A 26,868-nucleotide genomic window follows, 5' to 3' on the forward strand; every position below is an offset into this window, starting at 1 on the left:
AGGGCTCTGAAACTTCTAGGGTGCGTCCGTCAGGTCACTAGGAGCGTCCCCAGTGGGTTTTCTCAGAATCGGGTTCGGGGTACTTTTTTCGGAAAATTGTGATTTTGCGCGGGCATGTTTTCATAGGAAATTTTGCCTGTATTTAGCCCCTCATTAAACTGGCTGTAACTCCACAAAACGTAGCCCGAGGGCTCTGAAACTTCTAGGGTGCGTCCGTCAGGTCACTCGGAGCGTCCCCAGTGGGTTTTCTCAGAATCGGGTTCGGGGCTCTTTTTTTGGAAAATCACAATTTTGCGCGGGCATGTTTTCATAGGAAATTTTGCCTGTATTTAGTCCCTCATTAAACTGGCCGTAACTCCACAAAACGTATCCCGAGGGCTCTGAAACTTCTAGGGTGCGTCCGTCAGGTCACTAGGAGTGTACCCAGTGGGTTTTCTCAGAATCGGGTTCGGGGCTCTTTTTTCGGAAAATCGCAATTTTGCGCGGGCATGTTTTCATAGGAAATTTTGCCTGTATTTAGCCCCTCATTAAACTGGCCATAACTCCACAAAACGAAGCCCGAGGGCTCTGAAACTTCTAGGGTGCGTCCCTTAGGTCACTAGGAGCGTCCCCAGTGGGTTTTCTCAAAATCGGGTTCGGGGCTCTTTTTTCGGAAAATTGCGATTTTGCGCGGGCATGTTTTCATAGGAAATTTTGCCTGTATTTAGCCCCTCATTAAACTGGCCGTAACTCCACAAAACGTAGCCCGAGGGCTCTGAAACTTCTAGGGTGCGTCCGTCAGGTCACTAGGAGCGTCCCCAGTGGGTTTTCTCAGAATCGGGTTCGGGGATCTTTTTTCGGAAAATTGCGATTTTGCGCGGGCATGTTTTCATAGGAAATTTTGCCTGTATTTAGCCCCTCATTAAACTGGCCATAACTCCACAAAACGAAGCCCGAGGGCTCTGAAACTTCTAGGGTGCGTCCCTTAGGTCACTAGGAGCGTCCCCAGTGGGTTTTCTCAGAATCGGGTTCGGGGTACTTTTTTCGGAAAATTGTGATTTTGCGCGGGCATGTTTTCATAGGAAATTTTGCCTGTATTTAGCCCCTCATTAAACTGGCCGTAACTCCACAAAACGTAGCCCGAGGGCTCTGAAACTTCTAGGGTGCGTCCGTCAGGTCACTAGGAGCGTCCCCAGTGGGTTTTCTCAGAATCGGGTTCGGGGTACTTTTTTCGGAAAATTGTGATTTTGCGCGGGCATGTTTTCATAGGAAATTTTGCCTGTATTTAGCCCCTCATTAAACTGGCTGTAACTCCACAAAACGTAGCCCGAGGGCTCTGAAACTTCTAGGGTGCGTCCGTCAGGTCACTAGGAGCGTCCCCAGTGGGTTTTCTCAGAATCGGGTTCGGGGCTCTTTTTTTGGAAAATCATAATTTTGCGCGGGCATGTTTTCATAGGAAATTTTGCCTGTATTTAGTCCCTCATTAAACTGGCCGTAACTCCACAAAACGTAGCCCGAGGGCTCTGAAACTTCTAGGGTGCGTCCGTCAGGTCACTAGGAGTGTACCCAGTGGGTTTTCTCAGAATCGGGTTCGGGGCTCTTTTTTCGGAAAATCGCAATTTTGCGCGGGCATGTTTTCATAGGAAATTTTGCCTGTATTTAGCCCCTCATTAACCTGGCCATAACTCCACAAAACGAAGCTCGAGGGCTCTGAAACTTCTAGGGTGCGTCCCTTAGGTCACTAGGAGCGTCCCCAGTGGGTTTTCTCAAAATCGGGTTCGGGGCTCTTTTTTCGGAAAATCGCAATTTTGCGCGGGCATGTTTTCATAGGAAATTTTGCCTGTATTTAGCCCCTCATTAAACTGGCCATAACTCCACAAAACGTAGCCCGAGGGCTCTGAAACTTCTAGGGTGCGTCCGTCAGGTCACTAGGAGTGTACCCAGTGGGTTTTCTCAGAATCGGGTTCGGGGCTCTTTTTTCGGAAAATCGCGATTTTGCGCGGGCATGTTTTCATAGGAAATTTTGCCTGTATTTAGCCCCTCATTAAACTGGCCATAACTCCACAAAACGAAGCCCGAGGGCTCTGAAACTTCTAGGGTGCGTCCCTTAGGTCACTAGGAGCGTCCCCAGTGGGTTTTCTCAAAATCGGGTTCGGGGCTCTTTTTTCGGAAAATTGCGATTTTGCGCGGGCATGTTTTCATAGGAAATTTTGCCTGTATTTAGCCCCTCATTAAACTGGCCGTAACTCCACAAAACGTAGCCCGAGGGCTCTGAAACTTCTAGGGTGCGTCCGTCAGGTCACTAGGAGCGTCCCCAGTGGGTTTTCTCAGAATCGGGTTCGGGGTACTTTTTTCGGAAAATCGCAATTTTGCGCGGGCATGTTTTCATAGGAAATTTTGCCTGTATTTAGTCCCTCATTAAACTGGCTGTAGCTCCACAAAACGTAGCCCGAGGGCTCTGAAACTTCTAGGGTGCGTCCGTCAGGTCACTAGGAGCGTCCCCAGTGGGTTTTCTCAGAATCGGGTTCGGGGCTCTTTTTTCGGAAAATTGCGATTTTGCGCGGGCATGTTTTCATAGGAAATTTTGCCTGTATTTAGTCCCTCATTAAACTGGCCGTAACTCCACAAAACGTAGCCCGAGGGCTCTGAAACTTCTAGGGTGCGTCCGTCAGGTCACTAGGAGTGTACCCAGTGGGTTTTCTCAAAATCGGGTTCGGGGCTCTTTTTTCGGAAAATTGTGATTTTGCGCGGGCATGTTTTCATAGGAAATTTTGCCTGTATTTAGCCCCTCATTAAACTGGCCATAACTCCACAAAACGAAGCCCGAGGGCTCTGAAACTTCTAGGGTGCGTCCCTTAGGTCACTAGGAGCGTCCCCAGTGGGTTTTCTCAGAATCGGGTTCGGGGTACTTTTTTCGGAAAATTGTGATTTTGCGCGGGCATGTTTTCATAGGAAATTTTGCCTGTATTTAGCCCCTCATTAAACTGGCCGTAACTCCACAAAACGTAGCCCGAGGGCTCTGAAACTTCTAGGGTGCGTCCGTCAGGTCACTAGGAGCGTCCCCAGTGGGTTTTCTCAGAATCGGGTTCGGGGTACTTTTTTCGGAAAATTGTGATTTTGCGCGGGCATGTTTTCATAGGAAATTTTGCCTGTATTTAGCCCCTCATTAAACTGGCTGTAACTCCACAAAACGTAGCCCGAGGGCTCTGAAACTTCTAGGGTGCGTCCGTCAGGTCACTAGGAGCGTCCCCAGTGGGTTTTCTCAGAATCGGGTTCGGGGCTCTTTTTTTGGAAAATCATAATTTTGCGCGGGCATGTTTTCATAGGAAATTTTGCCTGTATTTAGTCCCTCATTAAACTGGCCGTAACTCCACAAAACGTAGCCCGAGGGCTCTGAAACTTCTAGGGTGCGTCCGTCAGGTCACTAGGAGTGTACCCAGTGGGTTTTCTCAGAATCGGGTTCGGGGCTCTTTTTTCGGAAAATCGCGATTTTGCGCGGGCATGTTTTCATAGGAAATTTTGCCTGTATTTAGCCCCTCATTAACCTGGCCATAACTCCACAAAACGAAGCTCGAGGGCTCTGAAACTTCTAGGGTGCGTCCCTTAGGTCACTAGGAGCGTCCCCAGTGGGTTTTCTCAAAATCGGGTTCGGGGCTCTTTTTTCGGAAAATCGCAATTTTGCGCGGGCATGTTTTCATAGGAAATTTTGCCTGTATTTAGCCCCTCATTAAACTGGCCATAACTCCACAAAACGTAGCCCGAGGGCTCTGAAACTTCTAGGGTGCGTCCGTCAGGTCACTAGGAGCGTCCCCAGTGGGTTTTCTCAGAATCGGGTTCGGGGTACTTTTTTCGGAAAATCGCAATTTTGCGCGGGCATGTTTTCATAGGAAATTTTGCCTGTATTTAGTCCCTCATTAAACTGGCTGTAGCTCCACAAAACGTAGCCCGAGGGCTCTGAAACTTCTAGGGTGCGTCCGTCAGGTCACTAGGAGCGTCCCCAGTGGGTTTTCTCAGAATCGGGTTCGGGGCTCTTTTTTCGGAAAATTGCGATTTTGCGCGGGCATGTTTTCATAGGAAATTTTGCCTGTATTTAGTCCCTCATTAAACTGGCCGTAACTCCACAAAACGTAGCCCGAGGGCTCTGAAACTTCTAGGGTGCGTCCGTCAGGTCACTAGGAGTGTACCCAGTGGGTTTTCTCAAAATCGGGTTCGGGGCTCTTTTTTCGGAAAATTGTGATTTTGCGCGGGCATGTTTTCATAGGAAATTTTGCCTGTATTTAGCCCCTCATTAAACTGGCCATAACTCCACAAAACGAAGCCCGAGGGCTCTGAAACTTCTAGGGTGCGTCCCTTAGGTCACTAGGAGCGTCCCCAGTGGGTTTTCTCAGAATCGGGTTCGGGGTACTTTTTTCGGAAAATTGTGATTTTGCGCGGGCATGTTTTCATAGGAAATTTTGCCTGTATTTAGCCCCTCATTAAACTGGCCGTAACTCCACAAAACGTAGCCCGAGGGCTCTGAAACTTCTAGGGTGCGTCCGTCAGGTCACTAGGAGCGTCCCCAGTGGGTTTTCTCAGAATCGGGTTCGGGGTACTTTTTTCGGAAAATTGTGATTTTGCGCGGGCATGTTTTCATAGGAAATTTTGCCTGTATTTAGCCCCTCATTAAACTGGCTGTAACTCCACAAAACGTAGCCCGAGGGCTCTGAAACTTCTAGGGTGCGTCCGTCAGGTCACTAGGAGCGTCCCCAGTGGGTTTTCTCAGAATCGGGTTCGGGGCTCTTTTTTTGGAAAATCATAATTTTGCGCGGGCATGTTTTCATAGGAAATTTTGCCTGTATTTAGTCCCTCATTAAACTGGCCGTAACTCCACAAAACGTAGCCCGAGGGCTCTGAAACTTCTAGGGTGCGTCCGTCAGGTCACTAGGAGTGTACCCAGTGGGTTTTCTCAGAATCGGGTTCGGGGCTCTTTTTTCGGAAAATCGCGATTTTGCGCGGGCATGTTTTCATAGGAAATTTTGCCTGTATTTAGCCCCTCATTAACCTGGCCATAACTCCACAAAACGAAGCTCGAGGGCTCTGAAACTTCTAGGGTGCGTCCCTTAGGTCACTAGGAGCGTCCCCAGTGGGTTTTCTCAAAATCGGGTTCGGGGCTCTTTTTTCGGAAAATCGCAATTTTGCGCGGGCATGTTTTCATAGGAAATTTTGCCTGTATTTAGCCCCTCATTAAACTGGCCATAACTCCACAAAACGTAGCCCGAGGGCTCTGAAACTTCTAGGGTGCGTCCGTCAGGTCACTAGGAGTGTACCCAGTGGGTTTTCTCAGAATCGGGTTCGGGGCTCTTTTTTCGGAAAATCGCGATTTTGCGCGGGCATGTTTTCATAGGAAATTTTGCCTGTATTTAGCCCCTCATTAAACTGGCCATAACTCCACAAAACGAAGCCCGAGGGCTCTGAAACTTCTAGGGTGCGTCCCTTAGGTCACTAGGAGCGTCCCCAGTGGGTTTTCTCAAAATCGGGTTCGGGGCTCTTTTTTCGGAAAATTGTGATTTTGCGCGGGCATGTTTTCATAGGAAATTTTGCCTGTATTTAGCCCCTCATTAAACTGGCTGTAACTCCACAAAACGTAGCCCGAGGGCTCTGAAACTTCTAGGGTGCGTCCGTCAGGTCACTAGGAGCATCCCCAATGGGTTTTCTCAGAATCCGGTTTGGGGCTCTTTTTTCGGAAAATCGCGATTTTGCGCGGGCATGTTTTCATAGGAAATTTTGCCTGTATTTAGCCCCTCATTAAACTGGCCGTAACTCCACAAAACGTAGCCCGAGGGCTCTGAAACTTCTAGGGTGCGTCCGTCAGGTCACTAGGAGCGTCCCCAGTGGGTTTTCTCAAAATCGGGTTCGGGGCTCTTTTTTCGGAAAATTGTGGTTTTGCGCGGGCATGTTTTCATAGGAAATTTTGCCTGTATTTAGCCCCTCATTAAACTGGCCATAACTCCACAAAACGAAGCCCGAGGGCTCTGAAACTTCTAGGGTGCGTCCCTTAGGTCACTAGGAGCGTCCCCACTGGGTTTTCTCAAAATCGGGTTCGGGGCTCTTTTTACGGAAAATTGCGATTTTGCGCGGGCATGTTTTCATAGGAAATTTTGCCTGTATTTAGCCCCTCATTAAACTGGCCATAACTCCACAAAACGAAGCCCGAGGGCTCTGAAACTTCTAGGGTGCGTCCCTTAGGTCACTAGGAGCGTCCCCAGTGGGTTTTCTCAGAATCGGGTTCGGGGCTCTTTTTTCGGAAAATTGCGATTTTGCGCGGGCATGTTTTCATAGGAAATTTTGCCTGTATTTAGCCCCTCATTAAACTGGCCGTAACTCCACAAAACGTAGCCCGAGGGCTCTGAAACTTCTAGGGTGCGTCCGTCAGGTCACTAGGAGTGTACCCAGTGGGTTTTCTCAGAATCGGGTTCGGGGCTCTTTTTTCGGAAAATCGCGATTTTGCGCGGGCATGTTTTCATAGGAAATTTTGCCTGTATTTAGCCCCTCATTAAACTGGCCATAACTCCACAAAACGAAGCCCGAGGGCTCTGAAACTTCTAGGGTGCGTCCCTTAGGTCACTAGGAGCGTCCCCAGTGGGTTTTCTCAAAATCGGGTTCGGGGCTCTTTTTTCGGAAAATTGCGATTTTGCGCGGGCATGTTTTCATAGGAAATTTTGCCTGTATTTAGCCCCTCATTAAACTGGCCGTAACTCCACAAAACGTAGCCCGAGGGCTCTGAAACTTCTAGGGTGCGTCCGTCAGGTCACTAGGAGCGTCCCCAGTGGGTTTTCTCAGAATCGGGTTCGGGGTACTTTTTTCGGAAAATCGCAATTTTGCGCGGGCATGTTTTCATAGGAAATTTTGCCTGTATTTAGTCCCTCATTAAACTGGCTGTAACTCCACAAAACGTAGCCCGAGGGCTCTGAAACTTCTAGGGTGCGTCCGTCAGGTCACTAGGAGCGACCCCAGTGGGTTTTCTCAGAATCGGGTTCGGGGCTCTTTTTTCGGAAAATTGCGATTTTGCGCGGGCATGTTTTCATAGGAAATTTTGCCTGTATTTAGCCCCTCATTAAACTGGCCGTAACTCCACAAAACGTAGCCCGAGGGCTCTGAAACTTCTAGGGTGCGTCCGTCAGGTCACTAGGAGTGTACCCAGTGGGTTTTCTCAGAATCGGGTTCGGGGCTCTTTTTTCGGAAAATTGTGATTTTGCGCGGGCATGTTTTCATAGGAAATTTTGCCTGTATTTAGCCCCTCATTAAACTGGCTGTAACTCCACAAAACGTAGCCCGAGGGCTCTGAAACTTCTAGGGTGCGTCCGTCAGGTCACTAGGAGCGTCCCCAATGGGTTTTCTCAGAATCCGGTTTGGCGCTCTTTTTTCGGAAAATCGCGATTTTGCGCGGGCATGTTTTCATAGGAAATTTTGCCTGTATTTAGCCCCTCATTAAACTGGCCGTAACTCCACAAAACGTAGCCCGAGGGCTCTGAAACTTCTAGGGTGCGTCCGTCAGGTCACTAGGAGCGTCCCCAGTGGGTTTTCTCAAAATCGGGTTCGGGGCTCTTTTTTCGGAAAGTTGTGGTTTTGCGCGGGCATGTTTTCATAGGAAATTTTGCCTGTATTTAGCCCCTCATTAAACTGGCCATAACTCCACAAAACGAAGCCCGAGGGCTCTGAAACTTCTAGGGTGCGTCCCTTAGGTCACTAGGAGCGTCCCCAGTGGGTTTTCTCAAAATCGGGTTCGGGGCTCTTTTTACGGAAAATTGCGATTTTGCGCGGGCATGTTTTCATAGGAAATTTTGCCTGTATTTAGCCCCTCATTAAACTGGCCATAACTCCACAAAACGAAGCCCGAGGGCTCTGAAACTTCTAGGGTGCGTCCCTTAGGTCACTAGGAGCGTCCCCAGTGGGTTTTCTCAGAATCGGGTTCGGGGCTCTTTTTTCGGAAAATTGCGATTTTGCGCGGGCATGTTTTCATAGGAAATTTTGCCTGTATTTAGCCCCTCATTAAACTGGCCGTAACTCCACAAAACGTAGCCCGAGGGCTCTGAAACTTCTAGGGTGCGTCCGTCAGGTCACTAGGAGCGTCCCCAATGGGTTTTCTCAAAATCGGGTTCGGGGCTCTTTTTTCGGAAAATCGCAATTTTGCGCGGGCATGTTTTCATAGGAAATTTTGCCTGTATTTAGCCCCTCATTAAACTGGCTGTAACTCCACAAAACGTAGCCCGAGGGCTCTGAAACTTCTAGGGTGCGTCCGTCAGGTCACTAGGAGCGTCCCCAGTGGGTTTTCTCAGAATCGGGTTCGGGGCTCTTTTTTCGGAAAATTGCGATTTTGCGCGGGCATGTTTTCATAGGAAATTTTGCCTGTATTTAGCCCCTCATTAAACTGGCCGTAACTCCACAAAACGTAGCCCGAGGGCTCTGAAACTTCTAGGGTGCGTCTGTCAGGTCACTCGGAGCGTCCCCAGTGGGTTTTCTCAGAATCGGGTTCGGGGCTCTTTTTTTGGAAAATCACAATTTTGCGCGGGCATGTTTTCATAGGAAATTTTGCCTGTATTTAGTCCCTCATTAAACTGGCCGTAACTCCACAAAACGTATCCCGAGGGCTCTGAAACTTCTAGGGTGCGTCCGTCAGGTCACTAGGAGTGTACCCAGTGGGTTTTCTCAGAATCGGGTTCGGGGCTCTTTTTTCGGAAAATCGCGATTTTGCGCGGGCATGTTTTCATAGGAAATTTTGCCTGTATTTAGCCCCTCATTAAACTGGCCATAACTCCACAAAACGAAGCCCGAGGGCTCTGAAACTTCTAGGGTGCGTCCCTTAGGTCACTAGGAGCGTCCCCAGTGGGTTTTCTCAAAATCGGGTTCGGGGCTCTTTTTTCGGAAAATTGCGATTTTGCGCGGGCATGTTTTCATAGGAAATTTTGCCTGTATTTAGCCCCTCATTAAACTGGCCGTAACTCCACAAAACGTAGCCCGAGGGCTCTGAAACTTCTAGGGTGCGTCCGTCAGGTCACTAGGAGCGTCCCCAGTGGGTTTTCTCAGAATCGGGTTCGGGGATCTTTTTTCGGAAAATTGCGATTTTGCGCGGGCATGTTTTCATAGGAAATTTTGCCTGTATTTAGCCCCTCATTAAACTGGCCGTAACTCCACAAAACGTAGCCCGAGGGCTCTGAAACTTCTAGGGTGCGTCCGTCAGGTCACTAGGCCTGCCCCAGTGGGTTTTCTCAGAATCGGGTTCGGGGCTCTTTTTTCGGAAAATTGTGATTTTGCGCGGGCATGTTTTCATAGGAAATTTTGCCTGTATTTAGCCCCTCATTAAACTGGCTGTAACTCCACAAAACGTAGCCCGAGGGCTCTGAAACTTCTAGGGTGCGTCCCTTAGGTCACTAGGAGCGTCCCCAGTGGGTTTTCTCAGAATCGGGTTCGGGGCTCTTTTTTCGGAAAATTGCGATTTTGCGCGGGCATGTTTTCATAGGAAATTTTGCCTGTATTTAGCCCCTCATTAAACTGGCCGTAACTCCACAAAACGTAGCCCGAGGGCTCTGAAACTTCTAGGGTGCGTCCGTCAGGTCACTAGGAGCGTCCCCAGTGGGTTTTCTCAGAATCGGGTTCGGGGTACTTTTTTCGGAAAATCGCAATTTTGCGCGGGCATGTTTTCATAGGAAATTTTGCCTGTATTTAGCCCCTCATTAAACTGGCCATAACTCCACAAAACGAAGCCCGAGGGCTCTGAAACTTCTAGGGTGCGTCCCTTAGGTCACTAGGAGCGTCCCCAGTGGGTTTTCTCAGAATCGGGTTCGGGGCTCTTTTTTCGGAAAATTGCGATTTTGCGCGGGCATGTTTTCATAGGAAATTTTGCCTGTATTTAGCCCCTCATTAAACTGGCCGTAACTCCACAAAACGTAGCCCGAGGGCTCTGAAACTTCTAGGGTGCGTCTGTCAGGTCACTCGGAGCGTCCCCAGTGGGTTTTCTCAGAATCGGGTTCGGGGCTCTTTTTTTGGAAAATCACAATTTTGCGCGGGCATGTTTTCATAGGAAATTTTGCCTGTATTTAGTCCCTCATTAAACTGGCCGTAACTCCACAAAACGTATCCCGAGGGCTCTGAAACTTCTAGGGTGCGTCCGTCAGGTCACTAGGAGTGTACCCAGTGGGTTTTCTCAGAATCGGGTTCGGGGCTCTTTTTTCGGAAAATCGCAATTTTGCGCGGGCATGTTTTCATAGGAAATTTTGCCTGTATTTAGCCCCTCATTAAACTGGCCATAACTCCACAAAACGAAGCCCGAGGGCTCTGAAACTTCTAGGGTGCGTCCCTTAGGTCACTAGGAGCGTCCCCAGTGGGTTTTCTCAAAATCGGGTTCGGGGCTCTTTTTTCGGAAAATTGCGATTTTGCGCGGGCATGTTTTCATAGGAAATTTTGCCTGTATTTAGCCCCTCATTAAACTGGCCGTAACTCCACAAAACGTAGCCCGAGGGCTCTGAAACTTCTAGGGTGCGTCCGTCAGGTCACTAGGAGCGTCCCCAGTGGGTTTTCTCAGAATCGGGTTCGGGGATCTTTTTTCGGAAAATTGCGATTTTGCGCGGGCATGTTTTCATAGGAAATTTTGCCTGTATTTAGCCCCTCATTAAACTGGCCGTAACTCCACAAAACGTAGCCCGAGGGCTCTGAAACTTCTAGGGTGCGTCTGTCAGGTCACTAGGAGCGTCCCCAGTGGGTTTTCTCAGAATCGGGTTCGGGGTACTTTTTTCGGAAAATTGTGATTTTGCGCGGGCATGTTTTCATAGGAAATTTTGCCTGTATTTAGCCCCTCATTAAACTGGCTGTAACTCCACAAAACGTAGCCCGAGGGCTCTGAAACTTCTAGGGTGCGTCCGTCAGGTCACTAGGAGCGTCCCCAGTGGGTTTTCTCAGAATCGGGTTCGGGGCTCTTTTTTTGGAAAATCACAATTTTGCGCGGGCATGTTTTCATAGGAAATTTTGCCTGTATTTAGTCCCTCATTAAACTGGCCGTAACTCCACAAAACGTAGCCCGAGGGCTCTGAAACTTCTAGGGTGCGTCCGTCAGGTCACTAGGAGTGTACCCAGTGGGTTTTCTCAGAATCGGGTTCGGGGCTCTTTTTTCGGAAAATCGCGATTTTGCGCGGGCATGTTTTCATAGGAAATTTTGCCTGTATTTAGCCCCTCATTAAACTGGCCATAACTCCACAAAACGAAGCTCGAGGGCTCTGAAACTTCTAGGGTGCGTCCCTTAGGTCACTAGGAGCGTCCCCAGTGGGTTTTCTCAAAATCGGGTTCGGGGCTCTTTTTTCGGAAAATCGCAATTTTGCGCGGGCATGTTTTCATAGGAAATTTTGCCTGTATTTAGCCCCTCATTAAACTGGCCATAACTCCACAAAACGTAGCCCGAGGGCTCTGAAACTTCTAGGGTGCGTCCGTCAGGTCACTAGGAGTGTACCCAGTGGGTTTTCTCAGAATCGGGTTCGGGGCTCTTTTTTCGGAAAATCGCGATTTTGCGCGGGCATGTTTTCATAGGAAATTTTGCCTGTATTTAGCCCCTCATTAAACTGGCCATAACTCCACAAAACGAAGCCCGAGGGCTCTGAAACTTCTAGGGTGCGTCCCTTAGGTCACTAGGAGCGTCCCCAGTGGGTTTTCTCAAAATCGGGTTTGGGGCTCTTTTTTCGGAAAATTGCGATTTTGCGCGGGCATGTTTTCATAGGAAATTTTGCCTGTATTTAGCCCCTCATTAAACTGGCCGTAACTCCACAAAACGTAGCCCGAGGGCTCTGAAACTTCTAGGGTGCGTCCGTCAGGTCACTAGGAGCGTCCCCAGTGGGTTTTCTCAGAATCGGGTTCGGGGTACTTTTCTCGGAAAATCGCAATTTTGCGCGGGCATGTTTTCATAGGAAATTTTGCCTGTATTTAGTCCCTCATTAAACTGGCTGTAACTCCACAAAACGTAGCCCGAGGGCTCTGAAACTTCTAGGGTGCGTCCGTCAGGTCACTAGGAGCGTCCCCAGTGGGTTTTCTCAGAATCGGGTTCGGGGCTCTTTTTTCGGAAAATTGCGATTTTGCGCGGGCATGTTTTCATAGGAAATTTTGCCTGTATTTAGCCCCTCATTAAACTGGCCGTAACTCCACAAAACGTAGCCCGAGGGCTCTGAAACTTCTAGGGTGCGTCCGTCAGGTCACTAGGAGTGTACCCAGTGGGTTTTCTCAGAATCGGGTTCGGGGCTCTTTTTTCGGAAAATTGTGATTTTGCGCGGGCATGTTTTCATAGGAAATTTTGCCTGTATTTAGCCCCTCATTAAACTGGCTGTAACTCCACAAAACGTAGCCCGAGGGCTCTGAAACTTCTAGGGTGCGTCCGTCAGGTCACTAGGAGCATCCCCAATGGGTTTTCTCAGAATCCGGTTTGGGGCTCTTTTTTCGGAAAATCGCGATTTTGCGCGGGCATGTTTTCATAGGAAATTTTGCCTGTATTTAGCCCCTCATTAAACTGGCCGTAACTCCACAAAACGTAGCCCGAGGGCTCTGAAACTTCTAGGGTGCGTCCGTCAGGTCACTAGGAGCGTCCCCAGTGGGTTTTCTCAAAATCGGGTTCGAGGCTCTTTTTTCGGAAAATTGTGGTTTTGCGCGGGCATGTTTTCATAGGAAATTTTGCCTGTATTTAGCCCCTCATTAAACTGGCCATAACTCCACAAAACGAAGCCCGAGGGCTCTGAAACTTCTAGGGTGCGTCCCTTAGGTCACTAGGAGCGTCCCCAGTGGGTTTTCTCAAAATCGGGTTCGGGGCTCTTTTTACGGAAAATTGCGATTTTGCGCGGGCATGTTTTCATAGGAAATTTTGCCTGTATTTAGCCCCTCATTAAACTGGCCATAACTCCACAAAACGAAGCCCGAGGGCTCTGAAACTTCTAGGGTGCGTCCCTTAGGTCACTAGGAGCGTCCCCAGTGGGTTTTCTCAGAATCGGGTTCGGGGCTCTTTTTTCGGAAAATTGCGATTTTGCGCGGGCATGTTTTCATAGGAAATTTTGCCTGTATTTAGCCCCTCATTAAACTGGCCGTAACTCCACAAAACGTAGCCCGAGGGCTCTGAAACTTCTAGGGTGCGTCCGTCAGGTCACTAGGAGCGTCCCCAATGGGTTTTCTCAAAATCGGGTTCGGGGCTCTTTTTTCGGAAAATCGCAATTTTGCGCGGGCATGTTTTCATAGGAAATTTTGCCTGTATTTAGCCCCTCATTAAACTGGCTGTAACTCCACAAAACGTAGCCCGAGGGCTCTGAAACTTCTAGGGTGCGTCCGTCAGGTCACTAGGAGCGTCCCCAGTGGGTTTTCTCAGAATCGGGTTCGGGGCTCTTTTTTCGGAAAATTGCGATTTTGCGCGGGCATGTTTTCATAGGAAATTTTGCCTGTATTTAGCCCCTCATTAAACTGGCCGTAACTCCACAAAACGTAGCCCGAGGGCTCTGAAACTTCTAGGGTGCGTCCGTCAGGTCACTAGGAGCGTCCCCAGTGGGTTTTCTCAAAATCGGGTTCGGGGCTCTTTTTTTGGAAAATCACAATTTTGCGCGGGCATGTTTTCATAGGAAATTTTGCCTGTATTTAGTCCCTCATTAAACTGGCCGTAACTCCACAAAACGAAGCCCGAGGGCTCTGAAACTTCTAGGGTGCGTCCGTCAGGTCACTAGTAGTGTACCCAGTGGGTTTTCTCAGAATCGGGTTCGGGGCTCTTTTTTCGGAAAATTGTGATTTTGCGCGGGCATGTTTTCATAGGAAATTTTGCCTGTATTTAGCCCCTCATTAAACTGGCTGTAACTCCACAAAACGTAGCCCGAGGGCTCTGAAACTTCTAGGGTGCGTCCGTCAGGTCACTAGGAGCGTCCCCAATGGGTTTTCTCAGAATCCGGTTTGGCGCTCTTTTTGCGGAAAATCGCGATTTTGCGCGGGCATGTTTTCATAGGAAATTTTGCCTGTATTTAGCCCCTCATTAAACTGGCCGTAACTCCACAAAACGTAGCCCGAGGGCTCTGAAACTTCTAGGGTGCGTCCGTCAGGTCACTAGGAGCGTCCCCAGTGGGTTTTCTCAAAATCGGGTTCGGGGCTCTTTTTTCGGAAAATTGCGATTTTGCGCGGGCATGTTTTCATAGGAAATTTTGCCTGTATTTAGCCCCTCATTAAACTGGCCATAACTCCACAAAACGAAGCCCGAGGGCTCTGAAACTTCTAGGGTGCGTCCGTCAGGTCACTAGTAGTGTACCCAGTGGGTTTTCTCAGAATCGGGTTCGGGGCTCTTTTTTCGGAAAATTGTGATTTTGCGCGGGCATGTTTTCATAGGAAATTTTGCCTGTATTTAGCCCCTCATTAAACTGGCTGTAACTCCACAAAACGTAGCCCGAGGGCTCTGAAACTTCTAGGGTGCGTCCGTCAGGTCACTAGGAGCGTCCCCAATGGGTTTTCTCAGAATCCGGTTTGGCGCTCTTTTTGCGGAAAATCGCGATTTTGCGCGGGCATGTTTTCATAGGAAATTTTGCCTGTATTTAGCCCCTCATTAAACTGGCCGTAACTCCACAAAACGTAGCCCGAGGGCTCTGAAACTTCTAGGGTGCGTCCGTCAGGTCACTAGGAGCGTCCCCAGTGGGTTTTCTCAAAATCGGGTTCGGGGCTCTTTTTTCGGAAAATTGCGATTTTGCGCGGGCATGTTTTCATAGGAAATTTTGCCTGTATTTAGCCCCTCATTAAACTGGCCATAACTCCACAAAACGAAGCCCGAGGGCTCTGAAACTTCTAGGGTGCGTCCCTTAGGTCACTAGGAGCGTCCCCAGTGGGTTTTCTCAAAATCGGGTTCGGGGCTCTTTTTTCGGAAAATTGCGATTTTGCGCGGGCATGTTTTCATAGGAAATTTTGCCTGTATTTAGCCCCTCATTAAACTGGCCGTAACTCCACAAAACGTAGCCCGAGGGCTCTGAAACTTCTAGGGTGCGTCCGTCAGGTCACTAGGAGCGTCCCCAGTGGGTTTTCTCAGAATCGGGTTCGGGGCTCTTTTTTTGGAAAATCACAATTTTGCGCGGGCATGTTTTCATAGGAAATTTTGCCTGTATTTAGTCCCTCATTAAACTGGCCGTAACTCCACAAAACGTAGCCCGAGGGCTCTGAAACTTCTAGGGTGCGTCCGTCAGGTCACTAGGAGTGTACCCAGTGGGTTTTCTCAGAATCGGGTTCGGGGCTCTTTTTTCGGAAAATCGCGATTTTGCGCGGGCATGTTTTCATAGGAAATTTTGCCTGTATTTAGCCCCTCATTAAACTGGCCATAACTCCACAAAACGAAGCTCGAGGGCTCTGAAACTTCTAGGGTGCGTCCCTTAGGTCACTAGGAGCGTCCCCAGTGGGTTTTCTCAGAATCGGGTTCGGGGATCTTTTTTCGGAAAATTGCGATTTTGCGCGGGCATGTTTTCATAGGAAATTTTGCCTGTATTTAGCCCCTCATTAAACTGGCCATAACTCCACAAAACGTAGCCCGAGGGCTCTGAAACTTCTAGGGTGCGTCCGTCAGGTCACTAGGAGCGTCCCCAGTGGGTTTTCTCAGAATCGGGTTCGGGGCTCTTTTTTCGGAAAATTGTGATTTTGCGCGGGCATGTTTTCATAGGAAAATTTGCCTGTATTTAGCCCCTCATTAAACTGGCTGTAACTCCACAAAACGTAGCCCGAGGGCTCTGAAACTTCTAGGGTGCGTCCGTCAGGTCACTAGGAGCGTCCCCAGTGGGTTTTCTCAGAATCGGGTTCGGGGCTCTTTTTTTGGAAAATCACAATTTTGCGCGGGCATGTTTTCATAGGAAATTTTGCCTGTATTTAGTCCCTCATTAAACTGGCCGTAACTCCACAAAACGTAGCCCGAGGGCTCTGAAACTTCTAGGGTGCGTCCGTCAGGTCACTAGGAGTGTACCCAGTGGGTTTTCTCAGAATCGGGTTCGGGGCTCTTTTTTCGGAAAATCGCGATTTTGCGCGGGCATGTTTTCATAGGAAATTTTGCCTGTATTTAGCCCCTCATTAAACTGGCCATAACTCCACAAAACGAAGCTCGAGGGCTCTGAAACTTCTAGGGTGCGTCCCTTAGGTCACTAGGAGCGTCCCCAGTGGGTTTTCTCAAAATCGGGTTCGGGGCTCTTTTTTCGGAAAATCGCAATTTTGCGCGGGCATGTTTTCATAGGAAATTTTGCCTGTATTTAGCCCCTCATTAAACTGGCCATAACTCCACAAAACGTAGCCCGAGGGCTCTGAAACTTCTAGGGTGCGTCCGTCAGGTCACTAGGAGTGTACCCAGTGGGTTTTCTCAGAATCGGGTTCGGGGCTCTTTTTTCGGAAAATCGCGATTTTGCGCGGGCATGTTTTCATAGGAAATTTTGCCTGTATTTAGCCCCTCATTAAACTGGCCATAACTCCACAAAACGAAGCCCGAGGGCTCTGAAACTTCTAGGGTGCGTCCCTTAGGTCACTAGGAGCGTCCCCAGTGGGTTTTCTCAAAATCGGGTTCGGGGCTCTTTTTTCGGAAAATTGCGATTTTGCGCGGGCATGTTTTCATAGGAAATTTTGCCTGTATTTAGCCCCTCATTAAACTGGCCGTAACTCCACAAAACGTAGCCCGAGGGCTCTGAAACTTCTAGGGTGCGTCCGTCAGGTCACTAGGAGCGTCCCCAGTGGGTTTTCTCAGAATCGGGTTCGGGGTACTGTTTTCGGAAAATCGCAATTTTGCGCGGGCATGTTTTCATAGGAAATTTTGCCTGTATTTAGTCCCTCATTAAACTGGCTGTAACTCCACAAAACGTAGCCCGAGGGCTCTGAAACTTCTAGGGTGCGTCTGTCAGGTCACTAGGAGCGTCCCCAGTGGGTTTTCTCAGAATCGGGTTCGGGGCTCTTTTTTCGGAAAATTGCGATTTTGCGCGGGCATGTTTTCATAGGAAATTTTGCCTGTATTTAGCCCCTCATTAAACTGGCCGTAACTCCACAAAACGTAGCCCGAGGGCTCTGAAACTTCTAGGGTGCGTCCGTCAGGTCACTAGGAGTGTACCCAGTGGGTTTTCTCAGAATCGGGTTCGGGGCTCTTTTTTCGGAAAATTGTGATTTTGCGCGGGCATGTTTTCATAGGAAATTTTGCCTGTATTTAGCCCCTCATTAAACTGGCTGTAACTCCACAAAACGTAGCCCGAGGGCTCTGAAACTTCTAGGGTGCGTCCGTCAGGTCACTAGGAGCATCCCCAATGGGTTTTCTCAGAATCCGGTTTGGGGCTCTTTTTTCGGAAAATCGCGATTTTGCGCGGGCATGTTTTCATAGGAAATTTTGCCTGTATTTAGCCCCTCATTAAACTGGCCGTAACTCCACAAAACGTAGCCCGAGGGCTCTGAAACTTCTAGGGTGCGTCCGTCAGGTCACTAGGAGCGTCCCCAGTGGGTTTTCTCAAAATCGGGTTCGGGGCTCTTTTTTCGGAAAATTGTGATTTTGCGCGGGCATGTTTTCATAGGAAATTTTGCCTGTATTTAGCCCCTCATTAAACTGGCCGTAACTCCACAAAACGAAGCCCGAGGGCTCTGAAACTTCTAGGGTGCGTCCCTTAGGTCACTAGGAGCGTCCCCAGTGGGTTTTCTCAAAATCGGGTTCGGGGCTCTTTTTACGGAAAATTGCGATTTTGCGCGGGCATGTTTTCATAGGAAATTTTGCCTGTATTTAGCCCCTCATTAAACTGGCCGTAACTCCACAAAACGTAGCCCGAGGGCTCTGAAACTTCTAGGGTGCGTCCGTCAGGTCACTAGGAGCGTCCCCAGTGGGTTTTCTCAGAATCGGGTTCGGGGCTCTTTTTTCGGAAAATTGTGATTTTGCGCGGGCATGTTTTTTTATAGGAAAATTTGCCTGTATTTAGCCCCTCATTAAACTGGCTGTAACTCCACAAAACGTAGCCCGAGGGCTCTGAAACTTCTAGGGTGCGTCCGTCAGGTCACTAGGAGCGTCCCCAGTGGGTTTTCTCAGAATCGGGTTCGGGGCTCTTTTTTTGGAAAATCACAATTTTGCGCGGGCATGTTTTCATAGGAAATTTTGCCTGTATTTAGTCCCTCATTAAACTGGCCGTAACTCCACAAAACGTAGCCCGAGGGCTCTGAAACTTCTAGGGTGCGTCCGTCAGGTCACTAGGAGTGTACCCAGTGGGTTTTCTCAGAATCGGGTTCGGGGCTCTTTTTTCGGAAAATCGCGATTTTGCGCGGGCATGTTTTCATAGGAAATTTTGCCTGTATTTAGCCCCTCATTAAACTGGCCATAACTCCACAAAACGAAGCTCGAGGGCTCTGAAACTTCTAGGGTGCGTCCCTTAGGTCACTAGGAGCGTCCCCAGTGGGTTTTCTCAAAATCGGGTTCGGGGCTCTTTTTTCGGAAAATCGCAATTTTGCGCGGGCATGTTTTCATAGGAAATTTTGCCTGTATTTAGCCCCTCATTAAACTGGCCATAACTCCACAAAACGTAGCCCGAGGGCTCTGAAACTTCTAGGGTGCGTCCGTCAGGTCACTAGGAGTGTACCCAGTGGGTTTTCTCAGAATCGGGTTCGGGGCTCTTTTTTCGGAAAATCGCGATTTTGCGCGGGCATGTTTTCATAGGAAATTTTGCCTGTATTTAGCCCCTCATTAAACTGGCCATAACTCCACAAAACGAAGCCCGAGGGCTCTGAAACTTCTAGGGTGCGTCCCTTAGGTCACTAGGAGCGTCCCCAGTGGGTTTTCTCAAAATCGGGTTCGGGGCTCTTTTTTCGGAAAATTGCGATTTTGCGCGGGCATGTTTTCATAGGAAATTTTGCCTGTATTTAGCCCCTCATTAAACTGGCCGTAACTCCACAAAACGTAGCCCGAGGGCTCTGAAACTTCTAGGGTGCGTCCGTCAGGTCACTAGGAGCGTCCCCAGTGGGTTTTCTCAGAATCGGGTTCGGGGTACTTTTTTCGGAAAATCGCAATTTTGCGCGGGCATGTTTTCATAGGAAATTTTGCCTGTATTTAGTCCCTCATTAAACTGGCTGTAACTCCACAAAACGTAGCCCGAGGGCTCTGAAGCTTCTAGGGTGCGTCCGTCAGGTCACTAGGAGCGTCCCCAGTGGGTTTTCTCAGAATCGGGTTCGGGGCTCTTTTTTCGGAAAATTGCGATTTTGCGCGGGCATGTTTTCATAGGAAATTTTGCCTGTATTTAGCCCCTCATTAAACTGGCCGTAACTCCACAAAACGTAGCCCGAGGGCTCTGAAACTTCTAGGGTGCGTCCGTCAGGTCACTAGGAGTGTACCCAGTGGGTTTTCTCAGAATCGGGTTCGGGGCTCTTTTTTCGGAAAATTGTGATTTTGCGCGGGCATGTTTTCATAGGAAATTTTGCCTGTATTTAGCCCCTCATTAAACTGGCTGTAACTCCACAAAACGTAGCCCGAGGGCTCTGAAACTTCTAGGGTGCGTCCGTCAGGTCACTAGGAGCATCCCCAATGGGTTTTCTCAGAATCCGGTTTGGGGCTCTTTTTTCGGAAAATCGCGATTTTGCGCGGGCATGTTTTCATAGGAAATTTTGCCTGTATTTAGCCCCTCATTAAACTGGCCGTAACTCCACAAAACGTAGCCTGAGGGCTCTGAAACTTCTAGGGTGCGTCCGTCAGGTCACTAGGAGCGTCCCCAGTGGGTTATCTCAAAATCGGGTTCGGGGCTCTTTTTTCGGAAAATCGCAATTTTGCGCGGGCATGTTTTCATAGGAAATTTTGCCTGTATTTAGCCCCTCATTAAACTGGCCATAACTCCACAAAACGAAGCCCGAGGGCTCTGAAACTTCTAGGGTGCGCCCCTTAGGTCACTAGGAGCGTCCCCAGTGGGTTTTCTCAGAATCGGGTTCGGGGCTCTTTTTTCGGAAAATTGCGATTTTGCGCGGGCATGTTTTCATAGGAAATTTTGCCTGTATTTAGCCCCTCATTAAACTGGCCGTAACTCCACAAAACGTAGCCCGAGGGCTCTGAAACTTCTAGGGTGCGTCCGTCAGGTCACTAGGAGTGTACCCAGTGGGTTTTCTCAGAATCGGGTTCGGGGCTCTTTTTTCGGAAAATTGTGATTTTGCGCGGGCATGTTTTCATAGGAAATTTTGCCTGTATTTAGCCCCTCATTAAACTGGCTGTAACTCCACAAAACGTAGCCCGAGGGCTCTGAAACTTCTAGGGTGCGTCCGTCAGGTCACTAGGAGCATCCCCAATGGGTTTTCTCAGAATCCGGTTTGGGGCTCTTTTTTCGGAAAATCGCGATTTTGCGCGGGCATGTTTTCATAGGAAATTTTGCCTGTATTTAGCCCCTCATTAAACTGGCCGTAACTCCACAAAACGTAGCCTGAGGGCTCTGAAACTTCTAGGGTGCGTCCGTCAGGTCACTAGGAGCGTCCCCAGTGGGTTATCTCAAAATCGGGTTCGGGGCTCTTTTTTCGGAAAATCGCAATTTTGCGCGGGCATGTTTTCATAGGAAATTTTGCCTGTATTTAGCCCCTCATTAAACTGGCCATAACTCCACAAAACGAAGCCCGAGGGCTCTGAAACTTCTAGGGTGCGCCCCTTAGGTCACTAGGAGCGTCCCCAGTGGGTTTTCTCAAAATCGGGTTCGGGGCTCTTTTTACGGAAAATTGCGATTTTGCGCGGGCATGTTTTCATAGGAAATTTTGCCTGTATTTAGCCCCTCATTAAACTGGCCGTAACTCCACAAAACGTAGCCCGAGGGCTCTGAAACTTCTAGGGTGCGTCCGTCAGGTCACTAGGAGCGTCCCCAGTGGGTTTTCTCAGAATCGGGTTCGGGCTCTTTTTTTGGAAAATCACAATTTTGCGCGGGCATGTTTTCATAGGAAATTTTGCCTGTATTTAGTCCCTCATTAAACTGGCCGTAACTCCACAAAACGAAGCCCGAGGGCTCTGAAACTTCTAGGGTGCGTCCGTCAGGTCACTAGTAGTGTACCCAGTGGGTTTTCTCAGAATCGGGTTCGGGGCTCTTTTTTCGGAAAATCGCGATTTTGCGCGGGCATGTTTTCATAGGAAATTTTGCCTGTATTTAGCCCCTCATTAAACTGGCCATAACTCCACAAAACGTAGCCCGAGGGCTCTGAAACTTCTAGGGTGCGTCCCTTAGGTCACTAGGAGCGTCCCCAGTGGGTTTTCTCAAAATCGGGTTCGGGGCTCTTTTTTCGGAAAATCGCAATTTTGCGCGGGCATGTTTTCATAGGAAATTTTGCCTGTATTTAGCCCCTCATTAAACTGGCCATAACTCCACAAAACGTAGCCCGAGGGCTCTGAAACTTCTAGGGTGCGTCCGTCAGGTCACTAGGAGTGTACCCAGTGGGTTTTCTCAGAATCGGGTTCGGGGCTCTTTTTTCGGAAAATCGCGATTTTGCGCGGGCATGTTTTCATAGGAAATTTTGCCTGTATTTAGCCCCTCATTAAACTGGCCATAACTCCACAAAACGAAGCCCGAGGGCTCTGAAACTTCTAGGGTGCGTCCCTTAGGTCACTAGGAGCGTCCCCAGTGGGTTTTCTCAAAATCGGGTTCGGGGCTCTTTTTTCGGAAAATTGCGATTTTGCGCGGGCATGTTTTCATAGGAAATTTTGCCTGTATTTAGCCCCTCATTAAACTGGCCGTAACTCCACAAAACGTAGCCCGAGGGCTCTGAAACTTCTAGGGTGCGTCCGTCAGGTCACTAGGAGCGTCCCCAGTGGGTTTTCTCAGAATCGGGTTCGGGGTACTTTTTTCGGAAAATTGCGATTTTGCGCGGGCATGTTTTCATAGGAAATTTTGCCTGTATTTAGCCCCTCATTAAACTGGCCGTAACTCCACAAAACGTAGCCCGAGGGCTCTGAAACTTCTAGGGTGCGTCCGTCAGGTCACTAGGAGTGTACCCAGTGGGTTTTCTCAGAATCGGGTTCGGGGCTCTTTTTTCGGAAAATTGTGATTTTGCGCGGGCATGTTTTCATAGGAAATTTTGCCTGTATTTAGCCCCTCATTAAACTGGCTGTAACTCCACAAAACGTAGCCCGAGGGCTCTGAAACTTCTAGGGTGCGTCCGTCAGGTCACTAGGAGCGTCCCCAATGGGTTTTCTCAGAATCCGGTTTGGCGCTCTTTTTGCGGAAAATCGCGATTTTGCGCGGGCATGTTTTCATAGGAAATTTTGCCTGTATTTAGCCCCTCATTAAACTGGCCGTAACTCCACAAAACGTAGCCCGAGGGCTCTGAAACTTCTAGGGTGCGTCCGTCAGGTCACTAGGAGCGTCCCCAGTGGGTTTTCTCAAAATCGGGTTCGGGGCTCTTTTTTCGGAAAATTGCGATTTTGCGCGGGCATGTTTTCATAGGAAATTTTGCCTGTATTTAGCCCCTCATTAAACTGGCCATAACTCCACAAAACGAAGCCCGAGGGCTCTGAAACTTCTAGGGTGCGTCCCTTAGGTCACTAGGAGCGTCCCCAGTGGGTTTTCTCAAAATCGGGTTCGGGGCTCTTTTTACGGAAAATTGCGATTTTGCGCGGGCATGTTTTCATAGGAAATTTTGCCTGTATTTAGCCCCTCATTAAACTGGCCATAACTCCACAAAACGAAGCCCGAGGGCTCTGAAACTTCTAGGGTGCGTCCCTTAGGTCACTAGGAGCGTCCCCAGTGGGTTTTCTCAGAATCGGGTTCGGGGCTCTTTTTTCGGAAAATTGCGATTTTGCGCGGGCATGTTTTCATAGGAAATTTTGCCTGTATTTAGCCCCTCATTAAACTGGCCGTAACTCCACAAAACGTAGCCCGAGGGCTCTGAAACTTCTAGGGTGCGTCCGTCAGGTCACTAGGAGCGTCCCCAATGGGTTTTCTCAGAATCGGGTTTGGGGCTCTTTTTTTGGAAAATCGCGATTTTGCGCGGGCATGTTTTCATAGGAAATTTTGCCTGTATTTAGCCCCTCATTAAACTGGCCATAACTCCACAAAACGAAGCCCAAGGGCTCTGAAACTTCTAGGGTGCGTCCCTTAGGTCACTAGGAGCGTCCCCAGTGGGTTTTCTCAGAAACGGGTTCGGGGCTCTTTTTTCGGAAAATTGCAATTTTGCGCGGGCATGTTTTCATAGGAAATTTTGCCTGTATTTAGTCCCTCATTAAACTGGCCGTAACTCCACAAAATGTAGCCCGAGGGCTCTGAAACTTCTAGGGTGCGTCCGTCAGGTCACTAGGAGCGTCCCCAGTGGGTTTTCTCAGAATCGGGTTCGGGGATCTTTTTTCGGAAAATTGCGATTTTGCGCGGGCATGTTTTCATAGGAAATTTTGCCTGTATTTAGCCCCTCATTAAACTGGCCGTAACTCCACAAAACGTAGCCCGAGGGCTCTGAAACTTCTAGGGTGCGTCCGTCAGGTCACTAGGAGCGTCCCCAGTGGGTTTTCTCAGAATCGGGTTCGGGGCTCTTTTTTCGGAAAATCGCAATTTTGCGCGGGCATGTTTTCATAGGAAATTTTGCCTGTATTTAGCCCCTCATTAAACTGGCCATAACTCCACAAAACGTAGCCCGAGGGCTCTGAAACTTCTAGGGTGCGTCCGTCAGGTCACTAGGAGTGTACCCAGTGGGTTTTCTCAGAATCGGGTTCGGGGCTCTTTTTTCGGAAAATCGCGATTTTGCGCGGGCATGTTTTCATAGGAAATTTTGCCTGTATTTAGCCCCTCATTAAACTGGCCATAACTCCACAAAACGAAGCCCGAGGGCTCTGAAACTTCTAGGGTGCGTCCCTTAGGTCACTAGGAGCGTCCCCAGTGGGTTTTCTCAAAATCGGGTTCGGGGCTCTTTTTTCGGAAAATTGCGATTTTGCGCGGGCATGTTTTCATAGGAAATTTTGCCTGTATTTAGCCCCTCATTAAACTGGCCGTAACTCCACAAAACGTAGCCCGAGGGCTCTGAAACTTCTAGGGTGCGTCCGTCAGGTCACTAGGAGCGTCCCCAGTGGGTTTTCTCAGAATCGGGTTCGGGGTACTTTTTTCGGAAAATTGCGATTTTGCGCGGGCATGTTTTCATAGGAAATTTTGCCTGTATTTAGCCCCTCATTAAACTGGCCGTAACTCCACAAAACGTAGCCCGAGGGCTCTGAAACTTCTAGGGTGCGTCCGTCAGGTCACTAGGAGTGTACCCAGTGGGTTTTCTCAGAATCGGGTTCGGGGCTCTTTTTTCGGAAAATCGCGATTTTGCGCGGGCATGTTTTCATAGGAAATTTTGCCTGTATTTAGCCCCTCATTAAACTGGCTGTAACTCCACAAAACGTAGCCCGAGGGCTCTGAAACTTCTAGGGTGCGTCCGTCAGGTCACTAGGAGCGTCCCCAATGGGTTTTCTCAGAATCCGGTTTGGCGCTCTTTTTGCGGAAAATCGCGATTTTGCGCGGGCATGTTTTCATAGGAAATTTTGCCTGTATTTAGCCCCTCATTAAACTGGCCGTAACTCCACAAAACGTAGCCCGAGGGCTCTGAAACTTCTAGGGTGCGTCCGTCAGGTCACTAGGAGCGTCCCCAGTGGGTTTTCTCAAAATCGGGTTCGGGGCTCTTTTTTCGGAAAATTGCGATTTTGCGCGGGCATGTTTTCATAGGAAATTTTGCCTGTATTTAGCCCCTCATTAAACTGGCCATAACTCCACAAAACGAAGCCCGAGGGCTCTGAAACTTCTAGGGTGCGTCCCTTAGGTCACTAGGAGCGTCCCCAGTGGGTTTTCTCAAAATCGGGTTCGGGGCTCTTTTTACGGAAAATTGCGATTTTGCGCGGGCATGTTTTCATAGGAAATTTTGCCTGTATTTAGCCCCTCATTAAACTGGCCATAACTCCACAAAACGAAGCCCGAGGGCTCTGAAACTTCTAGGGTGCGTCCCTTAGGTCACTAGGAGCGTCCCCAGTGGGTTTTCTCAGAATCGGGTTCGGGGATCTTTTTTCGGAAAATTGCGATTTTGCGCGGGCATGTTTTCATAGGAAATTTTGCCTGTATTTAGCCCCTCATTAAACTGGCTGTAACTCCACAAAACGTAGCCCGAGGGCTCTGAAACTTCTAGGGTGCGTCCGTCAGGTCACTAGGAGCGTCCCCAATGGGTTTTCTCAGAATCGGGTTTGGGGCTCTTTTTTTGGAAAATCGCGATTTTGCGCGGGCATGTTTTCATAGGAAATTTTGCCTGTATTTAGCCCCTCATTAAACTGGCCATAACTCCACAAAACGAAGCCCAAGGGCTCTGAAACTTCTAGGGTGCGTCCCTTAGGTCACTAGGAGCGTCCCCAGTGGGTTTTCTCAGAAACGGGTTCGGGGCTCTTTTTTCGGAAAATTGCAATTTTGCGCGGGCATGTTTTCATAGGAAATTTTGCCTGTATTTAGTCCCTCATTAAACTGGCCGTAACTCCACAAAATGTAGCCCGAGGGCTCTGAAACTTCTAGGGTGCGTCCGTCAGGTCACTAGGAGCGTCCCCAGTGGGTTTTCTCAGAATCGGGTTCGGGGATCTTTTTTCGGAAAATTGATATTGCGCGGGCATGTTTTCATAGGAAATTTTGCCTGTATTTAGCCCCTCATTAAACTGGCCGTAACTCCACAAAACGTAGCCCGAGGGCTCTGAAACTTCTAGGGTGCGTCCGTCAGGTCACTAGGAGCGTCCCCAGTGGGTTTTCTCAGAATCGGGTTCGGGGCTCTTTTTTCGGAAAATTGTGATTTTGCGCGGGCATGTTTTCATAGGAAATTTTGCCTGTATTTAGCCCCTCATTAAACTGGCTGTAACTCCACAAAACGTAGCCCGAGGGCTCTGAAACTTCTAGGGTGCGTCCGTCAGGTCACTAGGAGCGTCCCCAGTGGGTTTTCTCAGAATCGGGTTCGGGGCTCTTTTTTTGGAAAATCACAATTTTGCGCGGGCATGTTTTCATAGGAAATTTTGCCTGTATTTAGTCCCTCATTAAACTGGCCGTAACTCCACAAAACGTAGCCCGAGGGCTCTGAAACTTCTAGGGTGCGTCCGTCAGGTCACTAGGAGTGTACCCAGTGGGTTTTCTCAGAATCGGGTTCGGGGCTCTTTTTTCGGAAAATCGCGATTTTGCGCGGGCATGTTTTCATAGGAAATTTTGCCTGTATTTAGCCCCTCATTAAACTGGCCATAACTCCACAAAACGAAGCTCGAGGGCTCTGAAACTTCTAGGGTGCGTCCCTTAGGTCACTAGGAGCGTCCCCAGTGGGTTTTCTCAAAATCGGGTTCGGGGCTCTTTTTTCGGAAAATCGCAATTTTGCGCGGGCATGTTTTCATAGGAAATTTTGCCTGTATTTAGCCCCTCATTAAACTGGCCATAACTCCACAAAACGTAGCCCGAGGGCTCTGAAACTTCTAGGGTGCGTCCGTCAGGTCACTAGGAGTGTACCCAGTGGGTTTTCTCAGAATCGGGTTCGGGGCTCTTTTTTCGGAAAATCGCGATTTTGCGCGGGCATGTTTTCATAGGAAATTTTGCCTGTATTTAGCCCCTCATTAAACTGGCCATAACTCCACAAAACGAAGCCCGAGGGCTCTGAAACTTCTAGGGTGCGTCCCTTAGGTCACTAGGAGCGTCCCCAGTGGGTTTTCTCAAAATCGGGTTCGGGGCTCTTTTTTCGGAAAATTGCGATTTTGCGCGGGCATGTTTTCATAGGAAATTTTGCCTGTATTTAGCCCCTCATTAAACTGGCCGTAACTCCACAAAACGTAGCCCGAGGGCTCTGAAACTTCTAGGGTGCGTCCGTCAGGTCACTAGGAGCGTCCCCAGTGGGTTTTCTCAGAATCGGGTTCGGGGTACTTTTTTCGGAAAATCGCAATTTTGCGCGGGCATGTTTTCATAGGAA

The sequence above is a fragment of the Halichoeres trimaculatus genome, unplaced genomic scaffold, assembly GCF_033239565.1.
Source record: "Halichoeres trimaculatus isolate MK-OKI-2021-1 unplaced genomic scaffold, fHalTri1.1 fHalTri1_scaffold_14, whole genome shotgun sequence".
NCBI classification, from domain to species: Eukaryota; Metazoa; Chordata; class Actinopteri; order Labriformes; family Labridae; genus Halichoeres; species Halichoeres trimaculatus.